This window comes from Macrotis lagotis, chromosome 1 (genome assembly GCF_037893015.1).
Source record: "Macrotis lagotis isolate mMagLag1 chromosome 1, bilby.v1.9.chrom.fasta, whole genome shotgun sequence".
Taxonomy (NCBI): domain Eukaryota; kingdom Metazoa; phylum Chordata; class Mammalia; order Peramelemorphia; family Peramelidae; genus Macrotis; species Macrotis lagotis.
In genome coordinates, this window is record NC_133658.1 from 725,309,294 (window position 1) to 725,325,419 (window position 16,126).

Below are 16,126 nucleotides of genomic sequence, written 5' to 3' on the forward strand. Positions count from 1 at the left end.
GATGACCCCAAGGTCTCTTCAAACTCTAACTTTATGATTTTTTTTTTTTTGGATTCTTTATTGTTTGACTTCCTTTAGTTGAACATGCTATCTAGGCTATATAATATTAAACAAGTATTGTCTTTTGCTCTATTAAGTGAGTTTTCTCTTCTCTTCAGAGTATTTCTAGTTCCCCCCATGGTTGTGCCCTTTCAAGACTATGTCCTATAAGTATTCTGTTCATATATCCGCAGCTTTATTCTCTTTTCAACTACCATAAAAATTTTTCCCCATGGTCTTTGCATGGAAACTCAAAACTATCACTTTGGGCTCTCCAAGAAATAGAAAAACACTTAAAGCTAGATAAAGAGTTGATAAAATGTAAGCCTTTAAATCAAGAAGACCTGAGTTTGAATCTTATCTCAGATACTTCCTCACTGTTTGACTATGGGAAAATTACCTATCTGTTTTGCATCTGTTTCCCAATCTGTAAAAAAGGGGATAATAGTTTGCCTTTACTGGTTGCTGTGAGGATCAAGTGAGTTAAAATGCGTTAAGTGCTTCGCAAATTTTGAAGTGCCATATAAATACTATCTGCTATTATCTTCCCCATGCAATAATTTCCCCCTACCCTGTTATATGTTCTTTGACTGGTGCATATCTGAGTATTCTTCCTAAAACAAATGGGCTATTCTCCAGCGATATCGTATTCCATTGGTGCTGCTCTTGATTTCTATTCTACCTAATAAAATTCTAGAGACCAATGGAAACCTCCTCTTCTCTCAGGGAAGAAGATAGACCTTGAGTTAAATGCTAGGTAGTTCACTTATAAATTACAAGTGAGAAGTTTTAGCTGCTTCCTGGAAGTTGCTTGCATTTTGTTTATTTTCATTCAGAGTCCTGAAAAATCACAGGAAGGTTAAGGGGAAGTGCTGCCCATCAAAAGAGATCTCCAACTGGAAGACCTTTGGTAAAATTAACTATTTAGTTGTCCTGGGCCCTTTTGGTTTTGAGACACTTAGCAATGGAAAAAAATGTAAGCTCTTCACAGGCCTCTAGTGACATCAGGTGGAACTGCAGGAACCTCTTTTGAACCAGAGAAACTTGTGCAAGAATTGCAATGAAGGCAGACATCAGGAGCTCCCAAAAGCATAGTGTTCAATTAATATTTTGATCATAGATGATGTGTATGGAAGTTTAAGAAGCTTTGTTATAAGAAAAGGCCTGGGGCAAGGGATTAGAGATGTCAGTTCTTTGCCTATTCTTAGTAATAGTGTATTTCTTACTGTTTGTAATCATTTTTCACTAGAACTTTTGCATTATTTTGGAATTGTTTGAGTAATTCCTCATATTCAAATAATTTTGAAACCCTTCATTTAAATGGTCATTTAATATTAAGCTCTTATTCCAGATTTCCTCTGATCTATGACTTCTATTTAATCACTAAAAATATTTAAGATTTTTATGTGCCTGTCATCTCAGTGAGAAATAATAGTTTGTTGAAGATTGATGGAAATAACAGATGTTATCCAACATCCATAGTTTTCTGACATGGACATCAGAATTCATAATTTGTCATGGAACCTTCAATGATTTTTTTACACCTTACAGTATAGAAGCTGCTCTAATTAAAAATGGGAAGAACCCAACACAGGTACAAATATGTAAGAGACTAGCAACAACCATTAGGGGATACTATTGGAATTGTGCTGTTTGTTAGCACATCATCTTCTCTCAGAACTATCAAGCTAGGTCATTACTGACCAGTGTCAAAAAAAAAAAAAAAGACCTAAAGCAGATGCTATTCTTCCTAACTGGCCTCAGAGAGGATATTATGTAGTTCCATAATTATACCAATGTAGAATGTTGTACCATCAGAAATTCAGTCTTTACAAAGCTTATACTTCATTCTTCATGACTCTTGATACAGAGAGATATACCCTGACTCCCATGGGGAAAATAGAAGCCCTAAAGAGTGAGAAGGAACAGTGCCACTCATCAGTCGCCTATCTAGGGTTGACAGGTGAGAAAGAAAAGAAGCAAGGAGCCTATTTTGCCTAGTCCAAAATAAAAAAAAAATAATAAATCTGAGAGGGGGAGACCCTCAGGGTTTCTGGCCAACACACAAACAATTGCTGTTTAAATTAATTCTGAAACAATCGGGACCCAAACAATAATCAAGTGGGCTTATCCTCAGAGATTGTTGGCTAATCGAGGAGGGCCAGAGTGATTTAGGGCCTGTAAAGGAGGAGGAAAGGAAGAGGAAGAGGAGCTATAAACCCTGACTTGGATCTTACCCTCCTAACAATTTTTTTTTTGTTTGGTTCTTCTTTGTTTTGGTTGTGATCATTCTTGGCCTCTTTGCCCCAGCTCCTGCTTACCTAATCTTAATGACTGAATGGGCATTGCCCCACTCAAACCATGATCTGAGGGAAACCTAGTTTAAAAAGTTAAGGTCTCCCATTGCATTCAGGGCCATCTCTAATCATCCTGATCCTATCTGGCCATGGGACTCAGATGACTGTGGAGGAGAAAGTGAGGCTGGTCTTTGCACTTAAATTCAGCTCACTTGCAAGTCATGGCATCACCCTGATGTCATGGTCTTTTTTTGAGAATGGAGAAACAACAACAAATCTGTAGTTGACAGAAAGAGCTGAGAGACTGGCCTGAGCTAGTCACATTAGGAGACTGGTTGACTAAAAATTGACCCTAAGTTAATTAGGTTCCAATCTGTATATATATATAGATAGATGTGAAGCTTCTTGCCTCTAATATTAAGAAAGTCTTCTGGATACAGAATAGCATTCTATCAGAGTTGTTTTATTTTAAAGCTTTTCAACTAATGGCAGGGGGAAAGGCTTTACACCCTTTTAAACGGGAGTATTTTTTTACTTAAGTTGGCAAACCATAGGTGATTCTTTACCTAAGGCTGGTTTTGAATAAAGACTTTTTGGTAATATGTTTAAGGGAGATATATGTTGGTCTTTTAACATGCTGACTATTTTAAAAGTATTTGGAGATGTTGACATATAGAGTCACAGCCTGCCCACATTTCTAGGTTTATTTCATTTTGCTTTCCTCCCTACATTCTGTATTCCTGCCTATCCCACCTCTATTCCACCATAAATAACATCCCATCTCCTTACCTGTATGTCTCTGCCCAGTGTATCATAACAGGATAAGAAAACTGGAAGGAACTTTAAAGGTTCCCTAGCCCTAATGTCTCATTTTACAGGTGAGGAAACTGAGGCACCAAAGTTACTACCAGGGTCATATAGGTAGGAAGAGTCAGAGGCAAGACTGAAACCCGGATCCTCCAACTTCTAAAACCCAGTGCTCTTTCCATTGTCTTACACTATGCTCAGAATGCCTTTCTCACTTCTGCCTCTTAGAAGCTGTAGTTTTCTTCAAGTCTAAGCTCTAATGCTGCCTCTTAATATTTCCTGATCTCAACCTTCCCTTGACCCCAAAGCACTTGTTAGTATTCTCCCCCATCAGTTCTTATCTGATATTTATCTCTATTTATGTAAATATATGCTTCTTAAAGACCTACCAACTTTTAACTTTTGCACTTGATGTTTATCTTCAGTCTTAAAGAAGACCATGACATCAAGGAGGTGATGCCGTGACATGCAAGTGAATTGGATAGAGTGGGGGTTCTGAGAAAAGCCATCATCATCTATCTAGTTTATATATTTTAGTATCTAATATAATATATGTAGCACCAAATATATACTAAATTAATTATTGATGAGACCACTTGGGACCCATATTTTGAGTTATTTGTAGGGGAGGGAGTAATTCATTTCCCAGAATAGTGTGGATAGAAAGTTGATATTTATGTGAAATTAATTGTTATCTAATATAACCCTAAAAAACCAAACAGGAACAAAACATAAGACTTGACCAGAGAGAAGGGCAGTCTCAAGTTGATTAAACACAACACATCAGTGATACTAAAGAATCTTATTTAAAAATAAATATTTATTGCCATGATTTGTTTTTTATATAACAATTTTTCCCTACATGCCTTCTCCTTATATTCCACCAGACCCCCCCCATTAATCCAAAAAATAAAGCCACCAACTATATTTTCTCTGAGAATTATACTGTATTTAAAAGTCTGTTGGCCTTGCAAGACCAAAGACTATTTTGTATTTTTATCTCCTTGTGAATATGTGTTCAAAATACTTACCATTTAGTTGCTAACTCTTGGCTCACCATACTAATCTTCAGGTGGCAGTCTGGTTTGGTTTTTTTTTTGTGGGGGGGCTCATACCCAAAGCCTTTCCAGTTTGGTGTAGAGCCTGTCAGAACTTTTGGTCTCTACTAACATCACATTCAAGAACTCAGGGCTCCCTCTGCCCCATCAGTGTGCTATGAGAGGAGACTTCAAAATGTTGTAGAGGTTCTCTCAGAACACCATTAACCATCATGAAAGAACATCTAGACTTTTCAGTGGACTCAAGTCACCAAACCATCAAACCAACAGACCTTAGTATTCCCGTTTGTAACATTGTAGTAGGTGACTTCTGAATTCCCCCTTCAGCTCTTTGTCTGGGATCTATTCTAGTATCATCAAGAAGCATTAATTTGAGACTTGATATCTTTAATGTGCTAGATGATACAATGGTTAGAGCAGTGTATCTAGAGTTAGGAAGACTCAATTTTCCAAGTTCTAATCCACCCTCAGACACTTATTGTGTGATCCTGGGCAATTCAAGTTCTGCGTGAACACTCTCTACTTCTTCCTCCTTTAGAGTATAATAACATAAAGACTACAGTTATTTTCTCAATGTCTGGTTGCTTTTAAGGTGGGCTGATCAAGTGTGCATTATGCAGTTATGTTTCTTTGTGTATTTGAGGAAATTAACTCTTTTCTTTGTCTCTACCTGGGAACTCTCCTTCCATTTAGCTGTTACTTTTATTTATACCTTTTGTTCTCATTGAAAGCATGGTATGGTTTTTCTCCCTCCAGAAATGTATTTGATCACTAACCAAAGGTTGTCCTTCAAGGGTTGTCACAGTTGTTGTTCAGTTGTTTCAGTTGTATCCAACTCTTTGTGATCTTATTTGGAATGTTTTGGCATTTATACTGGAGTGGTTTGCCATTTCCTTCTCCAATTTTCATTTTATTAATAAAGAAACTGAGGGCAAACAGAATTAAGTGACTTGCCGAAGGTCAAACAGTTAATAAATTTCTGAAGTTGTATTTGAACTCACGTCTTCCTGACTCTGGACCCAGTGTTCTATCCATTGGTGCCACCTAGCTGCCCCCTTTGTATATTTTTAATAACTCTTGTGTATCTGGTCATCTTCATGTTGTCTCCCTCATTTCAGTATAAGTTTGTTGAAGGTAAGAACTGGTTTTGCCTTTCTTTGTATTCTATTTGGTATGGTCATATAGTAAGCATCTTAATAAATGAAAGTTGGATGATTTTTCCTCCAAATATATATTTTGATAACTCAGGTGATTTCAATGGAGTTTCAAATGGAGAAGTGAAAATTGTGTTGAAAAATATGTTTGTATATTATAAATATTTTCTTTAGGTCAGATATGTGCCTTAGGCATCTGTGTTAGATGCAGGAAGAAAGAGAAAGATTACAAACCAGAAAGCCTAGAAGGAAGCAAGTCTTCTAACTTCTCTGGTCTTGCTACTTCTAGTAATCAGTGATGGAATAGTGACTATTAATTATGCTAATATATTTATTAATATAATAGCATTTATTTATAATAATGCATTTAGTGCTTTAAGACTTTCAAAGCATTTTACAAAGTTTTATCCTCATTTTTCTTCACAACAATCTTGGGAGGTGACTATTATCTTCCTTTTACAGTGAGGAAAACTGAGACAACGAGGGTAAATGGTGTATTCTGAGCTGAATTTTCCTGGCTCTAGATCCTATGCTCTGCATACTGTGATTACCTACTACCTTTGAAATGAAGCTAGTAGACCAAATTTCTAGCACAATTTTTTTTATACTGTACCCTGCTTACTCCCCTTTATCTGTGTCTATTTGTCTTTCTGCAAGTAACCACATATGGAGAAGCTTGATTAAATAATTATGAGTAATTATCAATATATTGTTATGCAGAATAGGAATTTAACATTCACAAACTGCCACCACTCTAGTTCAGCCTCTATTATATTTACTTGTGCTAATTTTATTCCCATTTTACGGGTGAAGAAACAACTTTATAGAAGTGAAATGATTTGTCTAGGGCCCTTAGCTAATAAAAGTCAATCAGGATGAGAACACAGATCTCCCAATACCAAAGCTAGTATTCTTTTCTTCCTATTCTAAGACAACATAAAAGCAATTAAATGTGTACCACTAAAGTTATTTTTTTAGCTGAATTCTTTGCTTTAGTTGAATTAATCTGCTAAATTGATAGAATTAAGATTCTACAGCAGCCTCTAAGCAGAAGATAGGTTTATATCATTTTTATTGCTGTATATACCAATTCAAATAGCAGAACTCTAAAACCCTGTATTCTATAAGAAATTAATCAGATCTGTAAAGCAGTCAGCCTGGGAATTTATAAGAATTACTATAAATGATAGAAGCATCAATGGACTTCCTCAAATTATTGTTGTTTCTTTATAACCTCAAATACATTAGCTCACAGACACGTATTGAATATAAGCATTTTCTGGTTGCTCAGGGACAAATTTTTCCTGGCTGCTGAAAATTTGGATTCACTACTTCAGTAAGCATTTGCCAACTGCTTGTTGTGGAAAAGCACGCTGCTAAGCCCTGAGGACTGTACAAAGTTTTAAAAAGATATCCCTGCCCTCAAGAAGCTTGTGGTCCAACTCTGGGAGACCTGTTATGGATAATGCTGCCCACATCTAGATTTTAAAAAGCCCCACAGAGAATGAATGAATGAACACTATGTTCACTTTTTAAAAAAAATTTTACATTTTTTCCTTCCTATCTGATGATTTTCTTTCTTTTCCTTAGTTCTAATTCCTCATATACAAAATGACTAATATATCAGCATGTTAAACACAGTTGTACATGTATAGCATTCACTAGATTGTTCACCACTGAGTAAAGGGGAAAGGAGGTTGGAAGAAAATTGTGTAACATAAATACATGGATGAATATTGAAAAACTTTCATAGCATGTCATTGGAAAAATTAAATGAAATATTAATCATCAAAAGAAGTTTACTGTCTAGTTGGGAGCAGGGAGCTAGTAGATAGGGTCAGTTTGTCTCTAGGCTAAAAAAGATAGAATATCACAATTGAGGAGACTTTGACTGCTCAGCTGAGGATGCTATTGAAGCTAAGGAGTTTTGAATTTCACTTGGTAAATCAACTGGCAGTCACTGTAGAGTTGGGTGAGAGTTTCCTATAATTTATCAAAAAGATTTATTGTTTGCATTGCACTTAGTATAGGTGTGTTTGACTACTTCTACATTTCCATCTCTTTTCTCCATGGATAAAGAAGGATTAAACCAAAGGAAAATAGAACTACATTGATATAGAAATAAGTAGAAAAGTGTCTTTTTTTTAAAAAAATGTCCATTTGTTTTTATATATTCGTATTTTCTGTCTGTCTTCTATAATTCCTAAACAGAAGATGTGTTTTAGAGTAGATGGGACATATATGTTTATAATAATAATAATATGGTATGGGCTAATAGTCATACTATTCACAAATGGAGTATTGATTTATTTTCTTTGTCAATATCAAGTTTCATTTGTAATCATGCTGAAATATTGAAAGTGGATTTTCATTTTCAGTCCCCAAATACCTAGAAGAATATTGACTAAAACAAAGAGAAATGATATATTGGAATAAGGAAAACAACTTATTTTCATCAATCTAAAGATGCTCCTGTTGTCATGATTCTCATTTCTCCCCATGGCTATGAGGAAGGCTTTTTCTGGGTTGAGGGTCAGGAGTGGTGGTATTGTTTTATCTCTTACTGATGTCCATCTGTAGCTCTTTTCATTTTCTGTGCTCAGATACTATGTATATATCCTGTGTTGTTATAGTGATTTTTTTGTAATTTCTTGACATATTATATTCCATTTCAGAGACTAGTAGTTTTGAAATAGCTTCTATAATTCAGAGAGTTTATATAAAAATATATATATATTGATTATTATGAAAACTTGCCTTCACCAGTTTATATGATTTTTCAGTCAGTATTCTAAAATATAAGGTTATTGGAATCAGAAAAAATACCCCAAAATGCAACAAGATGGATTATCTTGCTTGTGTAACAGCCCAGAGACCCAGCTGGGTCCCTGTGTTGAGGAATATGTATTAGGGAATAAGGTATGGAAAAGTGGGGGGCTATCTGAATCTCAAATAGAATTCTATTGTTCATCCTGGGGGAACAGAAAGCCCCTGGAGTTTATTGAATTGGAGGAGGGGCAGGAATATGATGTAGTTAAAACTTCCCTTTAGAAAAATCACTTTGGTAGTTAAATATTGTCACATGATTGGAGGACTCTGGAGAAAGTCCCTAGATCAGACATATCTTATACTGCTACCTAACATGATCTGAACTGATAATTTTAGACTCAGCAACTGGTAACATTTTTTTTTTGCCTTTTTATGTCAGTCCTTAACCCTCATTCACTAGAAGTAGAATTGTCACTAAGAAAATTATAAAATAAGTTACTGTGTCTTCAGAACCTTCATGTTCCCTTACATTTCCCTAAGAGTCACAGAGATTATTAATTTGGGATCTGTGGACTTTTGCTTTTATTTTAATTTCTTGTTTAGTTATATCTGGTTCTTTGTGACTCTATGTACCACACTGGCTATAGGGTTTTCTTTTCAAATTTATTAAAAGTGGTTTGTGATTTTCTTCCCTAAAGGATTAAGGGCAAAAAAGGTTAAGTGACTTGTCCAAGGTGACACACAATGCCTGAAGCTGGAATTGAACTCAATTTGGGTCTTCCTGGTTCTGGGCCCCTCCCTCTATTCTCTTGAACCTTTTATTTTAATATTTTGATTTAATGCTTGATATTTTTAAATAATTGTTTTTTTTATTTTTGTTTTAGACATTCTAAAAAAATATTATTTTGTACCATCATATTGTCAAAGTGAGGACCCTGACCCCTTAAAAAAAGATTAAAGACTCTTGCCCTAATGGAAAAAGTACGGAACATATTAGAAAACAAAATCTCTATTCCACTGAATCACAGCCACCTCACCTTAAGCTAGTTATTTGACTTTCAAATGTCAAATTGAAATAATGTTATTAGTGATATCTGCTAATAGGATTAGTTGTTATGAGGGTTAAATGAAACTGTACATACAGTATAAATAAAGGTGAGCTACTGTTTTTATTTATTTTTCTTCTTTCATACAATTCATTTCCTTCTTCATTCCTCCCCAAAGGGCAATTCATCATAGCATTTCCTGGAGGTTCTCTATTCTGTCATAATATGGTGTTTACCCCCATTGTACTCATCTTCTTCCTGTGTAACAACCTTTTTCCCTACTTACTTCTTATTCAGAGCTTACTAGTCTTGAGTCCATTCCCCTAGTCTTCCATACTATGCTTTCCAAAGACATGTTTAAGGATCAGCTAATCTATATTGTGTTAATAGTTTCTAATAGGTTCATGTAACTTTCCTTCTCCACTCATTAATTTTTTTATTTGTCTCAAGACAAACAGCTTTAAATGCAGAGAATGAGTTGGAACTATTTAAGAACTCCTTGATTGGGATGGCTAGGTGGCGCAGAAGACAGCACTGGTCTTGAAGACAGGAGAACCTGAGTTCAAATCCAGCCTCAGACACAATTAGCTAGCTGTGTGACTTTGGGCAAATCATTAACCCCATTGCTTTGGACTGGAGCCGGGGGGGCGGGGGGGGGGGGAGAACTTGATTGAGCCAGAAAAAAATATATCTTCTGACCTAGGAGGAGAAAGGTAAAGATGGTTATTAGAGTAAGAACATTTCTATTTCTTACTTTGAACTACATAACAAACCCCTGTGAGAAGGGAGGGTGCATTGCCAATAGGAATTATTCTTAACTTTCTTCTAATTTCAGAACCTTTGACCCCTTTCTAAATGGAAAGTGAATACTATGGGAATTATATAGGCTTTTTCTCTGCAGCTAGGACTTCATTTTTTTCTTCCTATTAACAATGATATATCTACCAGACTTTAGTTCCCCATTTTTTGTGTCTTTGCCTATATTTTTAATATGTATTGCAGTTTCTCATCTGTAAAATGAGCCAGAGAAGGAAATGACAAACCACTTCAATAACATTTCCAAGAAAACCCCAAATGGAGTCATGAAGAGTCAGACACGACTAAAAAAGACTGAACAACAAGAAAAATTGTAATACATAATTTCAGAGTGTATCTTATAGTCTTGTCAACTTATGACCCTAAGTTTTAGATGTTTATTTTTGTTTCTTAAAAATAATCCATTTAATTCCTTGATCATTTTCTTCAATTCAGTTTTTATAGTCATCATAATTCAGCATGACCCAGCATGCTATAATATGATTTAACATGCATTTATTACAGAGTGTCTTGTCATCTTTTTGTCTCTGCAGGGTCAAGATTTTGAGAAAAAATAAAATTACTGTTCGGAGGTGACAGAAAAAATAAATAGAAAATAGTAATAACTGTACTATTCCTTCAAATTTAAATACTATACTATCAAAATATTCTATATACCATATCACTTATTATTATGACATCCTATTTAACATAGACATTAAATAAAGCTTACTAGTCTTGAGTCCATTCCCCATACTGTGCTTTCCAAAGACATGTTTAAGGATCAGCTAATCTATATTGTGTTAATAGTTTCTAATAGGTCCATGTAACTTTCCTTCTCCACTCATGTATTAACACTAATAAGAGCACTATGTAGCTGGTACTACTAAGAGTTTTACAATTTTTTTCTCATTGGATCCTCACAACAACCCTGGGAGGTAGATGCTATTATGATCTCATTTTAAAGATGAGGAAACCAAGACAAATAGAGGTTAAATAACTTGAAGTTAATAAGTGTCTGGGAGTGGATGTGAAGATTTTGCTACCTGACTTTTGGCAAGGTATTTGCCTCACTTACTCCTCTATAGAAGGAAATGTCAAACTCCAGTATCTTTTGCCAAGAAAACCCAAAGGGGATCAATAAAAAAGTAAGATACAACTGAAAAATGACTGAACAACAAAAACATTTATGCTACATATCATATGTGTTATAAGAATAACTCTTTGTACTTTTGACTGCTAGAACAATGTGACCTATTCTTAAGTGAGAACCAATTTTATTTTTCAAGCCCTCAAAAAAATAAGATTTCACAACTTCCCTTAGGATCCATTCTGGTGTCTCATACTCTCCTTTTCCTACCTTCCTAGGAGCTTAAATAAACTCACAGATCCCCTTCTAATGGCAGTTACCTTGAGGGTAATTAATAATACATGAAGCCTAGTTGTATTGTGTATCCCTGGGTAATGAAGTTGTTCATAAGTAGGATTGACTTTACCAAGTGTTATTAGTATTGTTTTAATTTTTATTATGAGGCAACTTTTTAGTATTATTTTAATTTTTATTATGAGGCAACTTTTTGTGGCAGTTAAGGTTAAGTGACTTGCGACTAAAACAAAGAGAAATGATATATTGGAATAAGGAAAACAACTTATTTTCATCAATCTAAAGATGTTCCTGTTGTCATGATTCTCATTTCTCCCCATGGCTATGAGGAAGGCTTTTTCTGGGTTGAGGGTCAGGAGTGGTGGTATTGTTTTATCTCTTACTGATGTCCATCTGTAGCTCTTTTCATTTTCTGTGCTCAGATACTATGTATATATCCTGTGTTGTTATAGTGATTTTTTTTGTAATTTCTTGACATATTATATTCCATTTCAGAGACTAGTAGTTTTGAAATAGCTTCTATAATTCAGAGAGTTTATATAAAAATATATATATTGATTATTATGAAAACTTGCCTTCACCAGTTTATATGATTTTTCAGTCAGTATTCTAAAATATAAGGTTATTGGAATCAGAAAAAATACCCCAAAATGCAACAAGATGGATTATCTTGCTTGTGTAACAGCCCAGAGACCCAGCTGGGTCCCTGTGTTGAGGAATATGTATTAGGGAATAAGGTATGGAAAAGTGGGGGGCTATTTGAATCTCAAATAGAATTCTATTGTTCATCCTGGGGGAACAGAAAGCCCCTGGAGTTTATTGAATTGGAGGAGGGGCAGGAATATGATGTAGTTAAAACTTCCCTTTAGAAAAATGTAGTTAAATATTGTCACATGATTGGAGGACTCTGGAGAAAGCCCCTAGATCAGACATATCTTATACTGGTACCTAACATGATCTGAACTGATAATTTTAGAGACTCAGCAACTGGTAACATTTTTTTTTTTGCCTTTTTATGTCAGTTCTTAACCCTCATTCACTAGAAGTAGAATTGTCGCTAAGAAAATTATAAAATAAGTTACTGTGTCTTCAGAACCTTCATGTTCCCTTACATTTCCCTAAGAGTCACAGAGATTATTAATTTGGGATCTGTGGACTTTTGCTTTTATTTTAATTTCTTGTTTAGTTATATCTGGTTCTTTGTGACTCTATGTACCACACTGGCTATAGGGTTTTCTTTTCAAATTTATTAAAAGTGGTTTGTGATTTTCTTCCCTAAAGGATTAAGGGCAAGAAAGGTTAAGTGACTTGTCCAAGGTGACACACAATGCCTGAAGCTGGAATTGAACTCAATTTGGGTCTTCCTGATTCTGGGCCCCTCCCTCTATTCTCTTGAACCTTTTATTTTAATATTTTGATTTAATGCTTGATATTTTTAAATAATTGTTTTTTTATTTTTGTTTTAGACATTCTAAAAAAATATTATTTTGTACCATCATATTGTCAAAGTGAGGACCCTGACCCCTTAAAAAAGATTAAAGACTCTTGCCCTAATGGAAAAAGTACGGAACATATTAGAAAACAAAATCTCTATTCCACTGAATCACAGCCACCTCACCTTAAGCTAGTTATTTGACTTTCAAATGTCAAATTGAAATAATGTTATTAGTGATATCTGCTAATAGGATTAGTTGTTATGAGGGTTAAATGAAACTGTACATACAGTATAAATAAAGGTGAGCTACTGTTTTTATTTATTTTTCTTCTTTCATACAATTCATTTCCTTCTTCATTCCTCCCCAAAGGGCAATTCATCATAGCATTTCCTGGAGGTTCTCTATTCTGTCATAATATGGTGTTTACCCCCATTGTACTCATCTTCTTCCTGTGTAACAACCTTTTTCCCTACTTACTTCTTATTCAAAGCTTACTAGTCTTGAGTCCATTCCCCTAGTCTTCCATACTATGCTTTCCAAAGACATGTTTAAGGATCAGCTAATCTATATTGTGTTAATAGTTTCTAATAGGTTCATGTAACTTTCCTTCTCCACTCATTAATTTTTTTATTTGTCTCAAGACAAACAGCTTTAAATGCAGAGAATGACTTGGAACTATTTAAGAACTCCTTGATTGGGATGGCTAGGTGGTGCAGAAGACAGCACTAGTCTTGAAGACAGGAGAACCTGAGTTCAAATCCAGCCTCAGACACTTAATAATTAGCTAGCTGTGTGACTTTGGGCAAATCATTAACCCCATTGCTTTGGACTGGAGCCGGGGGTGGGGGGAGAACTTGATTGAGCCAGAAAAAAATATATCTTCTGACCTAGGAGGAGAAAGGTAAAGATGGTTATTAGAGTAAGAACATTTCTATTTCTTACTTTGAACTACATAACAAACCCCTGTGAGAAGGGAGGGTGCATTGCCAATAGGAATTATTCTTAACTTTCTTCTAATTTCAGAACCTTTGACCCTTTCTAAATGGAAAGTGAATACTATGGGAATTATATAGGCTTTTTCTCTGCATCTAGGACTTCATTTTTTTCTTCCTATTAACAATGATATATCTACCAGACTTTAGTTCCCCATTTTTGTGTCTTTGCCATATTTTTAATATGTATTGCAGTTTCTCATCTGTAAAATGAGCCAGAGAAGGAAATGACAAACCACTCCATTATCTTTGCCAAGAAAACCCCAAATGGAGTCATGAAGAGTCAGACACGACTAAAAAGACTGAACAACAAGAAAAATTGTAATACATAATTTCAGAGTGTATCTTATAGTCTTGTCAACTTATGGCCCTAAGTTTTAGATGTTTATTTTTGTTTCTTAAAAATAATCCATTTAATTCCTTGATCATTTTCTTCAATTCAGTTTTTATAGTCATATAATTCAGCATGACCCAGCATGCTATAATATGATTTAACATGCATTTATTACAGAGTGTCTTGTCATCTTTTTGTCTCTGCAGGGTCAAGATTTTGAGAAAAAATAAAATTACTGTTCGGAGGGTGACAGAAAAAATAAATAGAAAATAGTAATAACTGTACTATTCCTTCAAATTTAAATACTATACTATCAAAATATTCTATATACCATATCACTTATTATTATGACATCCTATTTAACATAGACATTAAATAAAGCTTACTAGTCTTGAGTCCATTCCCCATACTGTGCTTTCCAAAGACATGTTTAAGGATCAGCTAATCTATATTGTGTTAATAGTTTCTAATAGGTCCATGTAACTTTCCTTCTCCACTCATGTATTAACACTAATAAGAGCACTATGTAGCTGGTACTACTAAGAGTTTTACAATTTTTTTCTCATTGGATCCTCACAACAACCCTGGGAGGTAGATGCTATTATGATCTCATTTTAAAGATGAGGAAACCAAGACAAATAGAGGTTAAATAACTTGAAGTTAATAAGTGTCTGGGAGTGGATGTGAAGCTTTTGCTACCTGACTTTTGGCAAGGTATTTGCCTCACTTACTCCTCTATAGAAGGAAATGTCAAACTCCAGTATCTTTTGCCAAGAAAACCCAAAGGGGATCAATAAAAAGTAAGATACAACTGAAAAATGACTGAACAACAAAAACATTTATGCTACATATCATATGTGTTATAAGAATAACTCTTTGTACTTTTGACTGCTAGAACAATGTGACCTATTCTTAAGTGAAAACCAATTTTATTTTTCAAGCCCTCAAAAAAATAAGATTTCACAACTTCCCTTAGGATCCATTCTGGTGTCTCATACTCTCCTTTTCCTACCTTCCTAGGAGCTTAAATAAACTCACAGATCCCCTTCTAATGGCAGTTACCTTGAGGGTAATTAATAATACATGAAGCCTAGTTGTATTGTGTATCCCTGGGTAATGAAGTTGTTCATAAGTAGGATTGACTTTACCAAGTGTTATTAGTATTATTTTAATTTTTTTATTATGAGGCAACTTTTTAGTATTATTTTAATTTTTATTATGAGGCAACTTTTTAGTATTATTTTAATTTTTATTATGAGGCAACTTTTTGTGGCAGTTAAGGTTAAGTGACTTGCCCAGGGTCACACGGCAAGTGTCAAGTGTCTGAAGCTGCATTTGAACTCAGATTCTTTCTTTCAGTGTCAGTTCTCTATCCGTGGCGCCACGTAGCATAGCAGGTAAAGCAGTGGACCTGGAGTCAGGAAGACCCGAGTTTGAACCTCCTTTGGGACATTTTCTAGGCTGTGTAACTGGGCAAGTCACTTAATCCTTGTCAGTCTACTTAATTTGTCAGAAGGGAATAATAATAGCATGTGCATCCTAATGGTCATTGAGGATAAAATGAGATAATATTTATAATGGACTTCATAAGCCTTAAAGCATAATATAAATGCTAGCTAATATTATTGTTTTTATTATTAATTATATAAATATTACAGCATTGATAGTTATCATAAATATCAAATTGCCAGAGACCTTTTAGATCAGCCAGGGCCAGGTTGGACTGAAAAGTCTCTGACAATCTGATGTTCTAAGTATAATTGCTATAGTATGTAAGAGTTCTTTCTCCAGCATCTTTAGTGACAGGTCATTATTCAGCCTTTTATCCAAAAATTTCTAGATCAAGGGAGGAAGAGCTACTACCTCCTGACCCTGTTGATTGTACTTTTAGATGACTGACAGTTAAATAAGGAACTTTATTTTTTACATCAAATCTAAATATATCTTTCTGCAATTCCTTTCTTTTCTACCTACCCTCTAGAGCTTCATGCCTGCTTTTTTTAGATTCTGGCAGA

The 16,126-nt window shown here is 34.8% G+C and overlaps 1 protein-coding gene and 1 pseudogene across 7 annotated transcripts in view; one reads left to right on the forward strand and one right to left on the reverse strand.

Annotated features, from left to right (window-relative positions):
* The window catches only part of STARD13 (StAR related lipid transfer domain containing 13), a 624,823-nt gene that overhangs the window by 489,210 nt on the left and 119,487 nt on the right, over positions 1-16,126 (forward strand). The window lies entirely within an intron of this gene.
* LOC141510210 (eukaryotic initiation factor 4A-I-like) overlaps positions 1-16,126 on the reverse strand; it is a 64,214-nt pseudogene that overhangs the window by 46,509 nt on the left and 1,579 nt on the right.